General features: G+C 49.3%; 1 pseudogene; it reads right to left on the bottom strand.

The window, feature by feature from the left end:
• Window positions 1-4,011: 4,011 nt before the first annotated feature.
• Window positions 4,012-10,541, bottom strand: LOC140902795 (phospholipase A2 inhibitor and Ly6/PLAUR domain-containing protein-like; annotated as a pseudogene).
• Window positions 10,542-12,973: the final 2,432 nt, after the last annotated feature.

The following is a 12,973-nucleotide window of genomic DNA, read 5'->3' on the forward strand; positions in this document are numbered from 1 at the left end:
AAAGTTGGCTAGATTGTCGGGCTCAAAGGGTAGTGATCAATGGCTCCATGTCTAGTTGGCAGCCGGTGTCAAGTGGAGTGCCCCTGGGGCCGGTTTTGTTCAATATCTTCATAAATGATCTGGAGGATGGTGTGGATTGCACTCTCAGCAAATTTGCTGATGATACTAAACTGGGAGGAATGGTAGATACGCTGGAGGGCAGGGATAGGATACAGAGGGACCTGGACAAATTGGAGGATTGGACCAAAAGAAATCTGATGAGGTTCAATAAGGATAAGTGCAGGGTCCTGCACTCAGGATGGAAGAACCCAATGCACCCAATTTGATTACCCTGGAAGGTATTTACCATCCTGATTTTACAGGGGTGATTCTTTCACCTTTTCTTTCATTCAAATTCTTCTTTTAAGAACCTGTTTGCTTTTTCATTGTTCTGAAGATCCAAGGGTTTGGGTCTGTGTTCACTTGTACAAATTGGGGAGGATTCTTATCAAGCCTTCCCCAGGACTTGGGGTGATATTTTGGGGGAAGACATATCCAAGTGGGCTCTTTCCCTGGTCTTTGTGTAAGACGCTTGGTGGTGGCAGCGTACGGTTCAAGGACAAGGCAAAGTTTGTACCTTGGGGAAGTTTTTAACCTAAGCTGGTAAGAATAAGCTGAGGGGGTCTTTCCTGCGGGTCCCCACATCTGTACCCTCGAGTTCAGAGTCGGGAAGGAACCCTGACAGGGCCACACTGGGTCAGACCAAAGGTCCATCTAACCCAGTATCCTGTCTTCCGACAGTGGCCAATGCCAGGTGCCCAGAGGGAATGAACAGAACAGGTAATCAAACATCAAGTGTTCCATCCCCTGTCATCCATTCACAGCTTCTGGCAAACAGAGGCTAAGGACACCATCCCTACCCAGCCTGGCTAATAGCCATTGATGGCCCTATCCTCCATGAATTTATCTAGCTCTTTTTTGAACCCAGTTTACTTTTGGAATTTGCACATTCCTCTGGCAAGGAGTTCCACAGGTTGATGGTGCATTATGTGAAAAAACACTTCCCTTTGTTTTTTTAAACCTACTGCCTCTTAATTTCATTTGGTGGCCCCTAGTTCTTGTGTTATGAGAAGGAGTAAATAACACTTCCTTATCTACTTTCTCCACACCACTCATGATTTTCTAGACCTCTCTCCTATCCACCCTTGTCCGTCTCTTTTCCAAGCTGAAAAGTCCCACTCTTATGAATCTCTCCTCACGGAGCTGTTCCATCCCCCTAATAATTTTATGACCCTTTTCTGAATCTTTTCTGAATACAGTGGATGTATTGTTTCTTGACTTTAGCAAAGCTTTTGACACGGTCTCCCACAGTATTCTTGTCAGCAAGTTAAGGAAGTATGGGCTGGATGAATGCACTATAAGGTGGGTAGAAAGTTGGCTAGATTGTCGGGCTCAACGGGTAGTGATCTATGGCTCCATGTCTAGTTGGCAGCCGGTATCAAGTGGAGTGCCCCAGGGGTTGGTCCTGGGGCCGGTTTTGTTCAATATCTTCATAAATGATCTGGAGGATGGTGTGGATTGCACCCTCAGCAAATTTGCGGATGATACTAAACTGGGAGGAGTGGTAGATACGCTGGAGGGGAGGGATAGGATACAGAGGGACCTAGACAAATTGGAGGATTGGGCCAAAAGAAATCTGATGAGGTTCAATAAGGATAAGTGCAGGGTCCTGCACTTAGGACGGAGGAACCCAATGCACAGCTACAGACTACGGACCGAATGGCTAGGCAGCAGTTCTGCGGAAAAGGACCTAGGGGTAACAGTGGATGAGAAGCTGGATATGAGTCAGCAGTGTGCCCTTGTTGCCAAGAAGGCCAATGGCATTTTGGGATGTATAAGTAGGGGCATAGCGAGCAGATCGAGGGACGTGATCGTTCCCCTCTATTCGACATTGGTGAGGTGTCATCTGGAGTACTGTGTCCAGTTTTGGGCCCCACACTACAAGAAGGATGTGGATAAATTGGAGAGAGTCCAGCGAAGGGCAACAAAAATTATTTGGGGTCTGGAACACATGACTTATGAGGAGAGGCTGAGGGAGCTGGGATTGTTTAGCCTGCAGAAGAGAAGAATGAGGGGGAATTTGACAGCTGCTTTCAACTACCTGAAAGGGGGTTCCAAAGAGGATGGCTCTAGACTGTTCTCAATGGTAGCAGATGACAGAACGAGGAGTAATGGTCTCAAGTTGCAGTGGGGGAGGTTTAGATTGGATATTAGGAAAAACTTTTTCACTAAGAGGGTGGTGAAACACTGGAATGCGTTACCTAGGGAGGTGGTAGAATCTCCTTCCTTAGAGGTTTTTAAGGTCAGGCTTGACAAAGCCCTGGCTGGGATGATTTAACTGGGAATTGGTCCTGCTTCAAGAAGGGGGTTGGACTAGATGACCTTCTGGGGTCCCTTCCAATCCTGATATTCTATGATTCTATGATTCTATGATTTTCCAATTCCGATATCTCTTTTATACGCTGAGGTGACCACATCTCCACACAGTTTTCAAGAATGGGAGTAGCATGGATTTATATAGGGGCAATATGACATTTACTGTCTCATTATCTCTCCCTTTCTTAATGATTCCCAACATTCTGTTCTCTTTTTTGACATGCACTGCGTACTGTGAACTATCCACTGTGACTCCAAGATCTCTTTCTTGACTGGGAACAGCTAATTTAGACTCCATGTCTGGTTTTGGAAGCAAGTAGCTTTAAGTGAGGGGAAACTTGGGCTATGCAAGACACATCAGACTGCCACAATGGGTACAGCGGTCTGGAAAGGTCGAGAGCCCCTGGCCGAGATCAAAGGCATGGCGAAGGTAGAACAGTGTGTTTGGAGTTTCAATTTCATGAAAACCAATGGGCCGTGGTATGGTTTTCCCTTCCCCGTCTGCTGTTTTCGCGGAGTAACAACCATTCACCCTGAGCACAGCCCTGGGACTCACTGACCCAGCAGAGACGGTGGAGGGATGCTAAGGAGGAACTTTCGCACCAGGAAAGTGCTGAGTCCAAAGGCAGGGGCCATCGTGTGTGCTGACTGCCGCGTTCCTCCCTCCCTCATCGAAGGCAAAGCCCACGTGGGTGGGGGCCCTGCCAGCTTGTTCTCTGGGAGAAGAAGCTGTAAGGATGGATTCAGGGAAGGATCCTGCCTCGCTGGGCTGGCTGGACTCTTACAGGGACCAGAACCAGATGCAAAGCAGGGATCCCCGGAGACCGTCTGGGGGCACCTGAAAAGACTTGGGAGAATGGCAGGTTCTTCCATCACCGCCACCGTTTGGAATTACAGAATGCGACTCATCTGGGCATGAATTTTACCGCCTTTAACCCCTTGTGACCCTCATTTCCTTTCCTTAGCTCACGAACCTTTAGCGAGTTTCCTACAGACCTGGCTGCCAGGGTTGCCTTTAGTGGAGGATCTGGGGTCCCGTGGCTCTGGGGTAAGTGACCGGTCTCCTGGGGCTGGGAACAACCTGGGTGGGCTGGTTTGGGGTGTACGTGACCTTTCCTCACAAAGTCCGGCTTGTCTGAGAGTATCTGAGGGGACTGGCTGTGACTCCGGGGTCAGACGGGGGCAGCGATCCAGGAGTTCACGCTGGGTGAAATCTGCTCACAGAGCACCACCGGTTGGGGGGATCTGCCCTGTTTCCTGACACCTTCCCTGAGCCCGGCACTCCCAGTGGAGCCGCTCCAGAGAGCGGGACGAACTGAGCCCTGCAAAATCAACCTAGAAGGACATTTCTCCCCTCCAGGGCGTTCCCGCCCGCCAGGACAGCTGGGTGAGCCACGGCCTCTCCTTCCCACAGCCCTCCTTCCCCAGGGAAGATCAGAGATCATGGGGGGTACTTTCCCCACAACTCGCTTTATTCAACCAATGCACAAAAGGAACCCGCAATCTCCCCCAAAGAGAAGCAGCAGCCAGTGGCTGCTGAAGGGAGGTGCACTGCAGCCCGGCACGCAGCAGAAGGGAAGGATGCTAGTCCGGGACTCAGGGCTCCCCGATGCCTCCACCGGCCCTGGGAGCTGGGTAGCACTCGGCCCAGATCAACATCTCCACCATGCCCTGGGAGTATTTCTTCACCCCCACTCTCTTCACGCAGGCGCCAGGCGAGCCACATCCAGCCGCAATCTTTATCACGGTGATGTCACCTGTACGGGGGGAGACAGACATGATCAGAGGCTCCCACATCCCCCCCCCAACCCCCATGAGGTCTCTCACACACTCCCCTCCCAGCAGGACTGCACCCGGCTCTGCAGGCAGACTGGGGTCTAGTGCTCAGAGCAGGGGGCTGGAACAACGTGAGAACATAACAGAGGAACGGCCCCCCTGGGTCACCCCAAAGGTCCATCTAGCCCAGTATCCTCTGGCCAATGCCAGGTGCCCCAGAGGGAATGAACAGAACAGGGAACCATCCAGTGATCCATCCCCTGTCGCCCATTCCCAGCTCCTGGCAAACAGAGGCTAGGGCCACCATCACTGCCCATCCTGGCTATAGCCACAGATGGACCTGTCCTCCAGGAACTTCTCTAGTTCCTGTTTGAACCCTTCGCCTTCACAAGATTTCCCGGCAATGACTTCCACAGGTTGACTGTGCGTTGTGTGAAGCAGTGCTTCCTTTTGTTTTTTTAAACCTGCTGCCCGTTCATTTCATTTGGTGGCTCCTAGTTCATATGTTAGAAAGAGTAATAACACTTTCTTCACACCCTTCAACCTTTTACAGAACTCTTTCCTATCCCCCCTTAGCCATCTCTTTTCCAGGATTAAAAGTCCCACTCTTATTAATCTCTCCTCATATGGCAGCCGTTCCATCCCCCTCGTCATTTTGGTTGGGCTTTTCTGAAGCTTTTCCAATTCCAGTAGATCTTTTTGGAGACAGGGCGACCACATCCGCACTCAGTGTTCAAGCTGTGGGCGTCCCATGGATTTATATTGAGGCAACACGATTTTTTCTGTCCTATTCTCTGTCCCTTTCTTAATTATTCCCAGCATTCTGTTTGCTGTTTTCACAGCCGCTGCACATGGAGTGGATGATTTCAGAGAACTATCCATAGTGACTCCAAGATCTTTCTTGAGTGGTAAATTTGACCCATCATTGTGTATGTCTAATTGGGATTATGTTTGCCCATGTGCATTATTTAGCATTTATCAATATTGAATTTCCTCTGCCGTTTTGTTGCCCAGTCACCCTGTTTTGAGAGACCCTTTAGTACTTCTTCACAGTAAGCTTTGGACTTAACTATCTTGAGTAGGTTTGTATCTTCTGCAAATTTTGCCACCTCACTATTTACCCCTTTTTCCAGAACATTTCGGAATATGGTGAATAGCTAATGTACTCAATGCTTTTTTGACTCTGTCTTCAGGAACAAGGTCAGCTCCCAGACTGCTGCGCTGGGCATCACAGCATGGGGAATAGGTGGCCAGCCCTCTGTGGAGACAGAGGTGGTTCGGGACTATTTAGAAAAGCTGGACATGCACAAGTCCATGGGGCCGGATGCATTGCATCCGAGAGTGCTAAAGGAGTTGGTGGATGTGATTGCAGGGCCATTGGCATTATCTTTGAAAACTCGTGGCGAATGGGGGAAGTCCCGGATGACTGGAAAAAGGCTAATGTAGTGCCCATCTTTAAAAAAGGGAAGAAGGAGGATGCTGGGAACTACAGGCCAGTCAGCCTCACCTCAGTCCCTGGAAAAATCATGGAGCAGGTCCTCAAGGAATCAATCCTGAAGCACTTACATGAGAGAAAAGTGATCAGGAACAGTCATCATGGATTCGCCAAGGGAAGGTCATGCCTGACTAATCTAATCGCCTTCTATGATGAGATTACTGGTTCTGTGGATGAAGGGAAAGCAGTGGATGTATTGTTTCTTGACTTTAGCAAAGCTTTTGACACGGTCTCCCACAGTATTCTTGCCAGCAAGTTAAAGAAGTATGGGCTGGATGACTGCACTATAAGGTGGATAGAAAGTTGGCTAGATTGTCGGGCTCAACAGGTAGTGATCAATGGCTCCATGTCTAGTTGGCAGCCGGTATCAAGTGGAGTCCCTCAAGGGTCAGTCCTGGGGCCAGTTTTGTTCAATATCTTCATAAATGATCTGGAGGATGGTGTGGATTGCACTCTCAGCAAATTTGCGGAGGAGTGGTAGATAAATTAGGAGGAGTGGTAGATACGGTGGCAGGTAGGGTTAGGATACAGAGGGCCCTAGACAAATTGGAGGATTGGGCCAAAAGAAATCTGATGAGGTTCAATAAGGATAAGTGCAGGGTCCTGCACTTAGGACGGAAGAACCCAATGCACAGCTACAGACTAGGGACCGAATGGCTAGGCAGCAGTTCTGCGGGAAAGGACCTAGGGGTGACAGTGGACGAGAAGCTGGATATGAGTCAGCAGTGTGCCCTTGTTGCCAAGAAGGCCAATGGCATTTTGGGATTTATAAGTAGGGGCATAGCCAACAGATCGAGGGACGTGATCGTCCCCCTCTATTCGACATTGGTGAGGCCTCATCTGGAGTACTTTGTCCAGTTTTGGGCCCCACACTACAGGAAGGATGTGGATAAATTGGAGAGAGTCCAGCGAAGGACAACAAAAATGATTAGGGGTCTGGAGCACATGACTTATGAGGAGAGGCTGAGGGAGCTGGGATTGTTTAGTCTACAGAAGAGAAGAATGAGGAGGGATTTGATAGCTGCTTTCAACTACCTGAGAGGTGGTTCCAAAGAGGATGGTTCTAGACTATTCTCAGTGGTAAAAGATGACAGGACAAGTAGTAATGGTCTCAAGTTGCAGTGGGGGAGGTTTAGGTTGGATATTAGGAAAAACTTTTTCACTAGGAGGGTGCTGAAACACTGGAATGCGTTAACTAGGGAGGTGGTAGAATCTCCTTCCTTAGAAGGTTTTAAGGTCAGGCTTGAGAAAGCCCTGGCTGGGATGATTTAATTGGGGATTGGTCCTGCTTTGAGCAGGGGGTTGGACTATATGACCTCCTGAGGTCCCTTCCAACCCTGATATTCTATGATTCTATGAATAGGACTGGGCCCAGTGCAGATCCCTGGGGGACTCCCACTTTTTACCTCTCTCCGTTCTGAAAACTGACCATTTCTTCCTACCTGTTTTTCCCTATCTTTTAACAAGTTACTGAGCCATGAGAGGATTTTATCCCATGACAGCTCACGTTTCTGAAGAGCCTTTGGTGAGGGACCTTTTCAAAGGCTTTCTCAAAATCTAAGTACACTGTATCCACTGGATTCCCCTTGTTCACACGCTTGTTGACCCCCTCAGAGAATTCTAGTAGATTGGTGAGGCGTGATTTCCCTTTACCGAAACCATGTTGATCCTTCCACAACAAATTATGTTCATCTATGTGGCTGACAATTCTCTTCTTTCCTGTAGTTTCAATGAGCTTGCCCTGTACTGAAGTCAGACTTATTGGCCTGTAGTTGAAAGGATCACCTCTGGAGCCCTTTTTAAAAATTGGCGTGTCATTAGACGTCCTCCAGCCAGTTGGGACAGAAGCTGATTTAAATGCTAAGTTACAAACCACAATAAGTCGTTCTGTAATTTGACATTTGAGTTCCTTCCGATCTCTTGGGCGAAACCCATCTGGACCTGGTGACTTATTACTGTTTAATTTATCAATTTGTTGCAAAACCTCCTGTAATGACTCCTCAATCTGGGACAGTTCCTCAGATTTGTCATGAAAACAGAATGGTTCCGGTTTGGGAATCTCCCCCCCAGCCTCAGCCGTGAAGACCGATGCACAGAATTCATTTAGTTTCCCCGCAGTGGTTTTATCCTCCTTGAGTGCTCCTTTGGCATCTCGGCAAGTAGGACTCCTGGGTTCTCTCTGCAACTCTGCCAGGGGAGTGGAGTCTAGTGGGTCAGAGCAAGGGGGCCTGGGACTAAGCCAGGACACCTGGGCTCCACCTCGTGCTCTGTGTTTAGACCCCTCCCACATCTGGAGGACTTACCCAGTGTTAATATCCCAGATTCCTCAACACAATGGTCCTCGGCTCCGGTGCAGGCCAAGAGCTTGTTGTCCTGACAGTTTCCTCCCCACAGGTTGAAGCATGACGGGCACTGCCGGCCGTTGGGGACGGAGCTCACAGTTGGCACTGAGAACAGTCAGACACACACAGTCAGCCAGGGGTGGGGAGTCACTACACGCTGGGCTCGATCCCACCTCAGGGAAGGGAGTGGGGTCTAGTGGTTAGAGCAGGGGGGCTGGGAGCCAGGACTCCTGGGTTCTCTCCAGGCGGGTGTGGCCGGAGCAGGGCTCTAGGTTTGCAGCAGACACACACCTGGGATGGCCCCAGCGTTGCAGCCGTCAGTGTCACAGCAGGCGATGTTCGCCCACACGGTGACATTGTACGCGTAGGTCAGCGAGAAGGGGCCAGGCTCACAGTTCTTGGGCTCTAGGCACGATTTAGCCGTGTAGGACAAGGAGAATCCCTCTGTGGAAGAGAAACAGAGCATCACCTCTGAACTCCAAAATGGACCCCCAGCTGCTCCATCCTCCCCTTCTGTTCCATCCACCCCACGCCCAACTAATCTCATCTTCCCCCTCACCCGGATAAAATCCTGTCTTCTTTCTGATCCAGGCCCAACAGCCACCCACTGCAATTCCCCATCTCATCCCGTCCCCTGTCTATGACATTATCTTTCCAGACTGAGCAGTCCCTGCTCCTGGAGAAGAGCAGAGCCTATTGGTTAGAGTAGGGGGAGGGGCTGGGAGCCAGGAATCCTGGGTTCGACCCCTGGCTTCAGGAGGACAATGGTGTCTATACTTAGTAGAAATCTTCTTTCACTCACCCAGTCTGAACTCTGCCACGACGGTGATGCAGGTCCCTTCCGAGGGGGCACAGGGCTGCAGGGAGCCGGAGCACGATTGCTCTTTAGACTCACACACCTCGCATTGCAGAGCGCTCCCTGGAGGTTGGAAAAAATCCCTTCTCAGTACAAACCCCAGCTCCACACCCCTCCTCAGGCAGTGCCCGTGGGTGAAATACCACCAGCAACCAAGAGGTGGCGCTGTGGGAGTTGTTACCACCAATGCCTCCTCAGTGAACGTGTGGGCAGACAAATCTTGGAGAAATGCCACCTGCTTTTGCAGCAGTTCTGTCCAGTTCCATTTAACTCTCCGGATGGGGAAAGGCATCTTGCTAGCTGGTCATTTGTATCTGACTCAATGCTGCAGACAAGTCTGTTTGCTGCCTGAGTGTCTGTGGCTAGAATACATTTTCAGGTGCTGATGTGGCTATCTGGGGTGCAGCTTGTGCCTGCGAACAAACCCCACACGTCTGTGTAGACAGAAAAACAAGAATTCGGCTGCTCTGAAGAGGGGTTTCTGCCTGGCTTTGCGGTGAACCTTTCACACACACACACACACCCCGCCGTCACTCTCTGCTCCAGGCCTCTGCCTCTCAGCCACACTCGACTTTAGTCCACTTTTCATGGCTGATCCTGCTAATTCTCTTATTCAGAATACGATTGACGCTTGTTAAGCCTTTGGATAGATGGCTGTGCACCTCCAGCCAGCGATCCCAGGAGCATCAACTCTTTCCTCTCCAGAGCGTGGGGGCCTTTAATTTATGACGTGAGCGTAAGGTAGTTTTAAGAAAGAAAGAAAGAAAGAAAGAAAGAGATTTTCCCACTTTGGTTTTTTTAGAGCTTTCATGTGGAAACATCAATTAAACCTCAGAACGCCTTCCCCTGCCCCTTCTATGTCCCTAGATGGTAGCAAAGTGATATTCTCCCCATCTAAGAAATAGGGAAACTGAGGTAGAAAAAAGATGTGTTCAATTCAGGCTTAGAACCAAGAAGACAGCCGAGAAGTCCTCACTCCTGACTCCCAGCCCACTCTAACCCACGAGATCCCACACCTCTTTCAGAGCCACGGACAGAACCCGGGAGTCCTGATTTGCAGCCATCTCTGCTCAAACTCACTACACCCCAGCCCTCTTCCACAGCTGGGGAATGATCTGAGGAGTCCTGGCTCCCAGCCCCCACCCGTTGCACCCGCATTCCCCTTTCAAACCCGGGGAATGAAGCCAGGAGTCCTGGCAGGAATCTCAGCGCTGACAGGCAGGGGAACATTTCTAGGCAGGACGACATGTGGACGGGGGAGCTGCTCCTCATCGGGATGACCCCAAGCTTGGGCGAGAGCTGGAGGAGGAACGAGAAGAAGCAAGGACAGAGGGACTCAGACCCGCTGGCCAGGCCCCTAGCGTGGGCTGTGGGAGTCCCAGGCTCCAATCCCTGTTCTCCCCGATTCAGCCAGGGGAATGTGACTCCGGGTTTTCCTCTCGCTGGTTTTACCCATTAATTCCATCCTGACCCCAGAATCCACCATTGACAGCAGCACGTTCCCCAAGTGAATGCCCGACCCCACCACCCAGTTCCCTCTGCCCGGGGATGGATGGGACTCACCTGTGGCCAGGAGAGCGGACAGCAGGCAGAGGGGCAGAGCCACCCACATGGTGCCTGGATGTTAGCTGCGGTGAGCAGAACAGCAAGGAAGCATCTGGCTGTGGTTTTATCCGGCAGGTTGGCAAATACCTGCCCCCTGGGGGATCGGCTGGGGCTGCCCCATGACATCCTGGTGGACCCGGAGATGGGAGATTTCACAACCCTGCATGTGACATTGGCTGATCAGGTGATGCAATGTGTCTTGAGGCCAATTCCCTTGTGCGTTAGTGGAGATCAGTGGTTCTCAGCCAGGGGTCCGTGTACTCCAGGGGTACACATAGGTCTTCCATGGGGTACATCAGCTTATCTTGATGTTTGCCTCATTTTACAACAGGCCAGATATAAAGCACTAGTGAAGTCAGTACGAGCTAAAATTTCCTGACACAATGACTTGTTTGTGCAGCTCTATGTACTATCCACTGAACTGTAAGAACAATATTTATATCCCAGTGGAGTTATCTTATAATTACACGGTGGAATTGAGAAAGGAAGTTATTTGTCAGTCACAATGTGGCTGTGACACTTATGTATTTTTAGAATAACATAAGAAAGGACCTGTCATAAATATAAAGGGAAGGGGAACCACCTTTCTGTCCCCGGAGCTATAAAATCCCCATGCCCCGTGGAAAAACACTTTCACCTGTTGTCATAAATAGAAAGGGAAGGGTAAACTCCTTTATAATCCCTCCTCTCCAGAGGAAAAATCCTCTCACCTGTAAAGGGTTAAGAAGCTAAAGGTAACCTCGCTGGCACCTGACCAAAATGACCAATGAGGAGATAAGATACTTTCAAAAGCTGGGAGGAGGGAGAAAAACAAAGGGTCTTTGTCTGTCTGTGTGATGCTTTTGCCGGGGACAGAACAGAAATGGACTCTTAGAACTTAGTAAGTAATCTAGCTAGTTATGTGTTAGGTTATGATTTCTTTAAATGGCTGAGAAAATAGCTGTGCTGAATAGAATGGATATTCCTGTCTGTGTGTCTTTTTGTAACTTAAGGTTTTGCCTAGAGGGATTCTCTCTGTTTTGAATTTAATTCCCCTGTAAGGTATTTGCCATCCTGATTTTACAGAGGTGATTCTTTTCTACTTCTATTAAAAGTTTTCTTGTAAGGAAACTCAATGCTTTTTCATTGTTCTAAGATCCAAGGGTTTGGGTCTGTGGTCACCTATTCAAATTGTTGAGGATTTGTACCAAACCTTCCCCAGGAAGTGGGGTGCAAGGGTTGGGAGGATTTGGGAGGGAAAGACGTGACCAAACTACGTTTCCCAGTAAACCCAGTTAAAGTTTGGTGGTGGCAGTAGAAATCTAGGGGCAAAGGACAAAATTAATTTGTACCTTGGGGAAGTTTTAACCTAAGCTGGTGAAAGTAAGCTTAGGAGGTTTTCATGCAGGTCCCCACATCTGTACCCTAGAGTTCGGAGTGGGGAAGCAACCTTGACATGGTGGCGGGGGGGGGGGGGGGTTAGGATTTTGATTTTTTTTTAGAAGGAGCACAGATTTGAACACGAAATTTTTTTTCCTTTGGGGCTGCTGATAAGCAGGTTACCAAGTAGTTGGAGGTTTTTTGCTTTGATTTGGGGCCAGAGCAGAGACAAAGGGAATTGTCTTTTTCTGTAGGCTGACAATCACTATCAGAGAATAGGTATCCTATTCCAGTACAGCAAAATTTTACAGCCAAGTTTTGTTTGTTTATTTCCAAACCTCGGGTGTAAAGTTAGTTAAAAACAGAGAGGGTAGGATGACAGAATCCACGGCTCAAGAAACGCTGGAATTTCAGGCTGAGGAAAAACAAAAGGAACATGAAAGACAGATAGAACTCATGCGGCTGGAGAAGGAGGTACAGGAGGCTGCCCACAGGAGGGTAATGGAGGCAAGGAAGTATGTGGAGGAGGAGAAGGAAAAAGAGAGGAAGCATGTGGAGGAGAAGAAGGAAAAAGAGGAAGCATGAACTGGAGATGGAGAAGGTAAAGACTAGGCAGAATATACCAACAAACCCTAGCAATCCTTCTCCAGGTACCACTTCCCATCCCAGAAAGTTCCCCACCTACAAGGCAGGCGATGATACCGAGGCTTTCTTAGAAAACTTCAAAAGGGCCTGGCTTGGGTACAGCATCTCTACAGACCAATACATGGTAGAGCTGAGGCCGCAGCTCAGTGGACCCTGAGCTGAGGTGGTGGCAGAAATGCCTAAAGAACACATGAACAAGTACGAACTGTTTAAATCCAAGGCGAGAGTTAGAATGGGGATAACACCCAAGCATTCTCGTCGGAGGTTCAGAGCCCTAAGGTGGAAACCAGACATGTTATTTACCCAACATGCCTACCACATTGTGAAACACTGGGATGCCTGGATATCAGGAGCAAGTGTTGAATCTCCAGCAAATTTGCCCTTCCTAATGCAAATGGAACAATTATTAGAGGGTGTTCCTGAGGAAATAGAAAGATACATCCTAGATGGGAAGCCCAAAACTGTAATCGAGGCAGGAGA

Source organism: Lepidochelys kempii, chromosome 24 (assembly GCF_965140285.1).
Source record: "Lepidochelys kempii isolate rLepKem1 chromosome 24, rLepKem1.hap1, whole genome shotgun sequence".
NCBI lineage: Eukaryota > Metazoa > Chordata > Testudines > Cheloniidae > Lepidochelys > Lepidochelys kempii.